The sequence below is a fragment of the Suncus etruscus genome, chromosome 10, assembly GCF_024139225.1.
Source record: "Suncus etruscus isolate mSunEtr1 chromosome 10, mSunEtr1.pri.cur, whole genome shotgun sequence".
In the NCBI taxonomy this organism is placed as follows: domain Eukaryota; kingdom Metazoa; phylum Chordata; class Mammalia; order Eulipotyphla; family Soricidae; genus Suncus; species Suncus etruscus.
In genome coordinates, this window is record NC_064857.1 from 93,660,481 (window position 1) to 93,669,992 (window position 9,512).

The following is a 9,512-nucleotide window of genomic DNA, read 5'->3' on the forward strand; positions in this document are numbered from 1 at the left end:
AGAAAGCCTCATGTCTCCACAGACCAGATGTTTCCATTTCTCTCTACTTCTCTCTACTTCACCTTTGGCTCGCTCAGGAAAGTATCAGATCCCCTGTCTGGATATTCTCCTGGGCTCCAGAAGACATATATCAAGTTCTCCTAGTGTTTCCTCTAAGGCTCCTCTCGCCTCACCTAAGGTAAGAGGAAACATTTCCTTGTGTCCTCTGGGAGGTGTGGGTAGCTATCAGGTATCTGACTCCAAAGCTAGAGTCACCCAGAATCTTTGGCCCCTCCCACTTCTGTGACTATGAGTGATAACTAATTCAAGGCCTCTCATTTCTTAGCAGAATTTCAATATAGAATAACATCTGGCTTGAGGCTTGCCCTTTAGGGATCTCATCAAGCCAGAACATATCTTCGTGGGATGTGACCTTACATTCTTTGAGCTCTAGTTCTATGCCAAGAATTGGTCTGTGTAGTGAGAATATGATGGTAAACAAGACAAAGTTTCTGCTCTCATGGAACTATTTAATCCAGGTAACTCAATAAGCAGATAATTAGTTTGACTGATGCAAGACTAATGCAGCAGTTAAGGCATTCGCCTTGCCCATGATTGACCCTCGTTTGATACCCAACACTGCATATGTCCCCCCAGAGCACAGAGCCAGAAATATCCCTAGAGTGTAGCTGGGTGTGGATTAAACATCCCTCCCGACAAAAAAGGAGTGTGACCTTAGGTAAGCCTCATGTGTGCAAACATCACAACTAAAGGAATATGATCCCGGGCAAGCATTTAGGATAGTGTGTAATTCCTACCTAAGCCACAGAGTAAGCCCTGATCATTGCCAGTTGTGGTCCTCTACCCCCACACCCCCAAAAAAAGTTTGAGAAAAAAAAAAAGCAAAAACCTCCATAGAGAAAAATCTTTTTTTCTTGTTTTATTTTGGGGGAAGGGATGGGCGAGACCTGACAATGCTCAGGAATTCCTCCTAGCTTTGTACTCACGGGTCACTCCTGACAGTGCTTGAGATGTGGGAGATCAAACCTGGATCAGCCAAGTATGAGGCAGGTACCCTACCTGCTATATTATTGTTCTGGCCCAAGAGGGAGAAATTTTGTTTTCAGATGAACAGAAAGAAACAGAAAGGAATTTAGACTGGTGTGAGGTTGAGCGAAATATGAGTCACAGAAGGACCAGGAGACCCAGGCCAAACCAAATCATGCAGGAATATGTAGGCCATAGTAAGGAGTTGGATTTAATTTTGATTCCAAAGCTCTTGGGGGATTTTGAAGGCATGATCAGAATTGACATTTTGACTGAAGGTTAAAAGCCAACTGTTAAAATGAAAACTTGACTTCAAGTACAAACCTGAATGTTTATTGAAGAACTAGATTACTACAAATTTTTTACTGTAAGATCTGAGGAAGAGGCTGGAGCAATATTGCAGCAGATAGGGTCTTTGCCTTGTGCGTGGCCAACCAGACCTTGTTCTCAGCACCCCCTAAGAGAGTAATCCCTGCTTGAAATAATCTTTGCCTGTCTCTGGCCTTCTACTTCTGCTGTTAGCTTAAACACATTCCTGCTTGAGTACCTTGCCCTACATATTTCCACTTAGAAACCCTCTTCCTAATGACATTCTAACTTACCTGAGTTCCCTTGATTCTGGCCCTTCTTGTAGGCTTCCACTGGAGTAAGTAGGACCCTTGAGAGAGGCCTTCCTGCATTATCCTACACAGAGCCTGAGAGATCGGAGATAGTGTAGGGGTGAAGGTGCTTGTCTTGCTTGCAGCTCACTCTGGTTTCGTCCCCTGAGCACTCATCACCATGAGCATTTAGCACAGAGTCAGGAGTGAGCCACGAGTACCATCTGGTATGATCTCAAAAAACCTTAAAAAATTATTTTTAAACAATTAATATGTCCCACACACACCAATTCTTTTTTCCATTCTAGCTTTATTCTTCACAGTGTTTACTTCCATCTAAAATGCTGTGTATTAACAACACTTTTTTCCTTTCCCACTTGCTAGAGAGGACACTGCCCCAATTAAAAACTTATTTATTAAATCCAAGTAGAAAAAATTTATATACTTATTGTTTGTTGGTTTGGTTTGGTTCTACTGCTTAGAAATCCCACTGCTTAAAATATTTTTTTAATTTTTAAACTTTATTGATTGATTGATTAATTGAATGATTGGTTGTTGGGCCACATCCAGCGATGCTCAGGAATTATTCCTGGCTCTGTACTCAGAAATTGCCCCTGACAGGCTGGGGGACCATATAGGTGCCGGGAATCAAACTAGGTTCCTCCTGGGTCGGCCGCATGCAAGGCAAATGCCCTACTGCTGTGCTATTTCTCTGGCCCCTAATAACATATTCTAGCATGACACAAGTCAATGTTTCTTGCTGTTCCAAATGGAACTCTGCATATGTTCTTTTCTCAGTCTAAACACTGAGATGCTAGTTGCTTATTAAATGTGTTCTCTGCATTCCTAACTCCCCAGCTTTGTTCCTACGGGTCTCCCTAGTTAGCATCAGCATGCCTTTCCAGTCTTGGGGTTCATTTCCTTTGTTTCCAGGTGAGAAGGATCCTCCTGGAAATGCCTCAGCTAGTTGTATCACATCCTGCCTTAAATTGTTTGTGTACTATGTATAATTATTTATGCAATTATTTCCTCTCTCAGAGAAGACACTCCTTGAGATTAATGTTACTCAACAATATTTATTGAATGAACAAATGATCTGGCCTTTGAAACTGCCTCAGACCTTCATCTGAAGAAAGAAAAGAGACAATTAAATAGTAGAATGATATGGCACATTTCCTGAAAATACAGGCTGCATGGAGGTAAAATTCAAACAAGATGATAACAGCCAAAAATGAGTTGTTGTGGGGCCGGAGAGATAGCATGGAGGTAAGGCATTTGCTTTTCATTTAGAAGGTCATCAGTTCGAATCCCAGCATCCCATATGGTCCCCTGTGCCTGCCAGGAGCAATCTCTGAGCATGAAGCCAGAAGTAACCCCTGAGCACTGCCGGGTGTGACCCAAAACCCACCAAAAAAAAAAAAATGAATTGTTGTGGGGGTTGGAAGAGATGAGACTGGGGTTTAGGCATCTGCCTAACAGGCGGTTGAAGCTATTACACTAATTTGGATTCCAAGGGGCATGTCTCCTGAACATAGAACCACCAGTGGTCCCTGAGCACTGACAGTTATCTCAAACCCAAATAAATCAATGTTTTTGGATAAGATTAATAACACAAAAGGCTGGCTACAATAAAATGCCTTGTGAATATGTTCTGAATGAAAATGGATTGAAGTATATGGGCCAGAGAGATGACTCAATAGGCCAGAATACATGCTTTGCATGTACTAGCTCCAATCCCCTAAATACAAGGTTCCCCAAACACTGCCAGGAATGACCCCCTAAGCAATAAGCCAAGAATAGCCCCCTGAGAACTATTGAATATAGCCCAGAAAATAAAAACTGAACAAGGGACCAGTGAGATAGTTACAATGGGTAAAACATTTGTCATGCATACAGCTGAACTGTTTTCTATTTCCAGCACCCTATATGGTCCTCTGAGCCCCACCAGGAGTGATACCTGAGTGCAGAGCCAGGATGAACCCTGAGTAACATCGGGGTGGCCCAAAAATAGAAACAAACCAAAAAAGGAATATATTGCACAAATGGTACCTGAAGCCAGATAAAAAGTTAGATATAGCATTTATTTTTATGGCAGAGAGATCTTCAGGGCGACTTAGTTAAAAACAGGAAATAACATCTTAGATTTATTGTGATGTCCTTCAGATGAGAGATTTTCATAAATTACTTCATCACAATCTTATTTTCACTTAAGATATTTAAAATAGGGGCCGGAGAGAGATAGCACATTGGTAAGGCATTTGCCTTAAATGCGGAAGGTCGCTGGTTCAAATCCTGGCATCCCATATGGTCCCCCAAGCCTGCCGGGGGTGGGGGGTGATTTCTGAGCATAGAGCCAAGAATAACCCCTGAGCATTGCCGGGTGTGACCCAAAAACCAAAAAAAAAAAAAAAAAAAAAAGATATTTAAAATAGGAACCAGAGGGTTAGTCAAGAGATGAGCACATGTTTCATATTCAGTATGGCTCTGGATCAGATCTGAGTAACATCAGTTACTCAGTTACATTCAAGTACAGAGTTTGGGGAAGCCTCCAAGCACTGCTGGGTGTAATTCAAAAACAAAAAGCAGAACAAGATAGTGAAAATAATCTCTGACACACCCCTTCATCTGCCAGTGCTAACTAATCTAAGAATGATAATCAGCTTCAACTCAATTTTGAACATCTTTGTTAGCTATCTAGATCTTTCAAATCAGTGACTCATATCCTTAACTGAGATTCTCTCTGGAATGTCAAATGAGACAGTAGATGCTAGCTTCAATAGCAGGGCCTAATCTTTTTGAGCCCGGAACTCATGAAACTGGGCCTCTGAGAGCAGAGCTCTTGTTCCATCTAGGAATGCTACCAATTTTCCCTCAGAATTCCCATCAATTTGACTAATGATAAAGACTATAAACTGTCTCGGTGAGAAAAAAAAATACCTACTACTGGTGTTAATTGCTAACGACAGTAGAAATAATAGCTCTGAAAAAATTCCTGCTCCAAAGAGTATATCCAGGAGCCAGAGCAATAGTACAGGAGGTAGGGTTCTGCTGTAGTCAACTCGGGTTCAATTCCTGGCATCCTATATAATCCCCTTCACCCCGTGCCAGTAGTGGTCCCTAAATGTAGAGCCAAAAGTCAACACTGAGGGCCCGGAGAGATAGCACAGCGGCGTTTGCCTTGCAAGCAGCCGATCCAGGACCAAAGGTGGTTGGTTCGAATCCCAGTGTCCCGTATGGTCCCCCGTGCCTGCCAGGTGCTGTTTCTGAGCAGACAGCCAGGAGGAACCCCTGAGCGCCGCCGGGTGTGGCCCAAACCCCCCCCCCAAAAAAAAGTCAACACTGAGCATTGCTAAGTGTGGCCCCAAAACAACAACAAAATAAATCAAATAATCCATCTAAAGAAGCTTCATGAGAGATGCTTTTTATTTTTTTCAGATTTGGGTGCAGACCTGGCAGTACATGGGGTCCCAAGAAATGTCAAACATCAAATCCAGGGTTCCTGAATGTCTTCTAGCCTTTTGAGTTATCTCTATGACACACACTGCCTTCTCTGTTTTTTCTTGAGTTATCAAGGTTCTTTAGTGGAAAGGGGTTCTCCCAATTAGTACTCAGAGGGCCTGGAAGCCCCTCCCAGGAATTCTCAGCAATTTTTGGCTTATCCATGAGGGCCTGAGAAGATTCATTCTTCAAGTTGGCCCTCTAAGGCTGGGGTCTACTAGAGCTATACCCAAAGATGCTCAGTAGATTGTACATCTCTAGGGATTGTAATTGTGGCCACTGCATGCAAAATAGGTGTTCCAGTCTTTTGAACAGTTCCCCTGGCCATGTTTCAAATATTTTTTTTGGTACACCCGACAGCGCTCAGGGGTTACTCCTGGCTCCACACTCAGAAATCGCTCCTGGCAGGCTTGGGGGATGCCGGGATTCAAACTGATGACCTTCTGCATGAAAGGCAAATGCCTTACCTCCATGCTATCTCTCTGGCCCCTGTTTCAGATATTTGTACATAGGAATATCAAGGGGCCAGAGATATAGTACAGTGGTTAAAGCATTTGCCTTGAATGCATCCGGCTCTGGTTCAATTCCTGGCACCACATATGGTCTCTTGAGCATTGCCCAAAATGATTCCTGGGCCCAGAGCCAAGAGTAAACCCTGAGAGTACAGCCACGTATGGCCCAAAAACAGAGAAAGAAAGAGAGAAAAAGAGTAAGAAAGACAGAAATAAAATAAGGAAGGGACAGAAAAAGGGAGGGTAAGAGAAAGGGAGGAGAAAGGAAGGTGAAAAAGGAATAAAGAAAAGGAGAAAGAAAATAATTAACATCAATATGAGCAAAATAAAAAGAGAACATCATTTACCAAATCACCTTTCTCTTTTTGTTCATTTATTTTGTTTGTTTTGGGGGGCACACCCAGTGGTACTCAAGGGTTACTCCTGGCTCTGCACTCAGGAGTTATACCTGGTGGTGCTTGGGGGACCATATGGGATGCCAGAAATCAAACCTGAGTCAGCTGAGTGGCACACCCTACCTTCTGTGCTATCGCTCTGACCCTCACCTTTCTAATATGTGAAAAATTTATGTACCCTGGAGATGAACAGAAACAGCTTTGTTGTACTGTAAATATCAAGCCACTCTAGAAATAAAGCAGTAAGTAATCATTGGCCCCACTTGGAGGCTTTATCAGTGAGATCTGGGAGCCTATGAGGAACCCAAAGAGGGAGAGTAAGAGAGGGTGAAGGAGGATTAGAAAGATGCAGCTAGGTGCTTCCCTCAGCCTGACACAGAACAGACTATTACTAACTAACTTTGGAATACAATGACTTTCCTCCCCAAGTACTCAGATTCCTTAAAGAAATAAATATGGAATCTTCATATTGGCAATTCACATCCAACGTCCACTGCCAAACTATCTGAGTCCTGCATGGGCCCAGTCTATACATGGAAGGCAGAACATTATTAGTAGAAAAGTTGGCATACAGTTGAATCCTGATTGATATCTGGTTAAGGACACCATGATAACACTGTAAAAAGAAAATCCCCATATAGAACTGATAATATCAAATCATAGCAAACTTTCGACCTGGGAATACAGAACTGGGACTAGCAAGTAAGGGGGAAGAATGAGGGTGAGGGTGAAGAGGGGCAGTAGAATTAACAAGGCACCCCACTTTGGTGGCAGTGAGATATGGCAAATATGTACATCAAACCATAAATAGTTACAATATTTTAATTATGTGATCTGAACTATAGTAATAATATTTGTTATTGTTTTGGGGGGGTCACAATCAATAGTGCACAGGGATCACCCCTGGAGGAGGTCAGGGAACATTAGGGGATGCTAAGGATCAAATTCTTGTTGAATGCATGCAAGACAAGTGCTCAGTCCACTGTACTATTTCTCTGGCCCAATTAAACTTAAACATTCTCCCCATATCCTGGTTTTGGAGAGATAGTACAGTGGGTAGGAGATTCGCCAATCTAGGTTCAATCACCAGCACCTCATGTGGTCCTATGAGCACAGTCAGGAATGATATGATATCTGAGCACTGAATCAGTAAAAATTCTGAGAACCATCAGGTGTGGCCCCAAAAAAAGAACATAAGAAAACCACATATAACTTTTGGCAAGTGTGGGAACACATGCAGAAAGTGCTAAAGAAATATTACTGGCTTAGTGCTCAAAGGTTGCTCTTGGCAGTGTTTGGGAGCTATGCAGTCTCTTCCATGTGAAACACCAACTCCAGTCCTTTCAGCCATCTCCCTGGCCTGCATATAACTTTCAATTGCCCAAAGCTTAACTATAGTCCCTTCGTATTGGAGCCAGAATGACTTCAGTACCTACACAGTTGGTAAAATCCAAAAGTACTCAAGTCCCTTACAGTTAACTCTATGAATTCCCAGAGTCTAAATCCTTGGATTCAACCCACAGACATAGGATGACTGAATCTATGACTGTGCCACCTGGAAGAACCAAGGTCCAACTGTATTTATTGACAAATAATTATATAGAAATGACCCATTTGTATATAGATTCTTGAACTTCTTATTAAAGAGTTAATTATAATTAAATATCCTAAATTTGTGTTCAAGATAGAGAAGATGCCAGTGCCCCTGTACAGTGATTTTTATCTCCTAAAACCTACCAACATGAAAAATCAATGTAGTAAAAGCAAACCTTTCCTTCTACTTTTCAAGGCTCTTTGTTAGTTTTTGTTTGGGCATCAAACACAGTAATTCTCAAGCTCATCTCTGACTGTGCTCAGGGATCGCTCCTGGTGAACTAGGGAATATATGGAGTCCCAGTGATTGCATTCCAAGTAAGCCACTTGCAAGGCAAGCTCTCGACCCACTGCTCTCTCTCTCCCATTCAAGGCTCTTTGGAATGATCTACCAATTAAATCAATACCAGAGAGATTCCTAGGAGAAAAGCACATTTCTTTGCATAAAAATGAGAACTGAAGAGCTCCAAAGCAGAAACTTCAAGAATAAGTTGGGCACAGGCCTGTGCTGGGTGCCTGAAGCTTCAGAGCAAAAGATAATGAACTGGTTAAGGGGAGCAGATATTTGGGAATCAAATATTTGCTTGCTTGTCACATAGATAGGAGGTTGGTTCTTAAGAATGAAAAGCTGGAGACCCAGAGACAGTACCACAGACTTCGCCATGCTTACCCATTCTTTTTTTTTTTTTTTTTGCTGAACTTCTCTTTTATTTATTTTTTAATTTTTTATTTTTAATTATGAGAACAAAGATGCAAAGAAAGAGGACAAGGTAAGGTTACAGTGGAGTCACCCATCAACAGAATTCTCAGAAGAAATCCCCTTGCTGACACCTTAATTTTGAACTTTCAGCCAAAGAGCATTAAAAAAAATAAAACAGAACCCATGCACAACAGAACCCATGCACAATTACTTTGTCCCTCCAGTCCCCAGACTGTAGTACATTATAACATTTCTTTGCAGTACACAAAGCAATATAAAGCTGTAAAATTTATGCAACTCCTTAAATATTGAAGACATAGTATTTTTTTTAGTTCCATGAACGTATATGTTAGTTTAAGTTAACCTCAAAAGTTTAAGTGGGGTTTTTTTTAAAGGATTAGAGTCAAAATACAGTAAAAAAAAAAAAGCACAGTAAAAACAGTGTTAAAGTGGCCATTATTGTTTGCATAGGCCCACCAAAATATGGGGACATGAAAAGGAAAAGCCTTGGCCTAAATACAAGGAGACCCTACCCTTGAAGTTTCCTGGCATAAGACCATCTCTAGGCTTCAGGCATACTAGGTTGTCCAATCCAAGTCACTGTCTGTAGTGCTAATACTCTTTTATTTTTCACACAGTCGCTGTTGTTGGTGTCAGGTTTCTGTATTAAAGATCCTGGAATCTGCATATCTTACACTGAACTCAGGATTATGTGGAGTGTCCTCTCGTTTCACCTCACAATTAAAGGGCAACGCAGAGAGCCCTGTCCTGTAAGCCGGTCATTGTCGTTGTTAAGTCTTCTCAGTGTTAAGGGAAGTCTCTTTTGAGCAGGTCAATGTCAGAGCAGTGGTAGGGTCTTCCCAGGTAGAGGATTGCTTCCAGGTGATGTTAGAGACAACCTCGGATGTTTCGTAGATGGCTTCCCTGGTTCAGGGGTGAATGGAGAATGTCCATTCTTCTGAGGCCTGTGCCAGGTCATTATGCCAATGTTCAGGGTGTAAGGTTCCATTGCACTACAAGATTTGTGTGTTCCTATCCCTATTAGATAAGAACTTATTTGTATGTTCTTGCTTTTATGTGCCTATGCAAACAAGGAACAATGCCACATGGCATTATTGGCGCATATGGGGGCCGCAAGAACAAGTCCAACAATCCCCGTGACTTGGCTCAAACATAAGCATTAAACTGA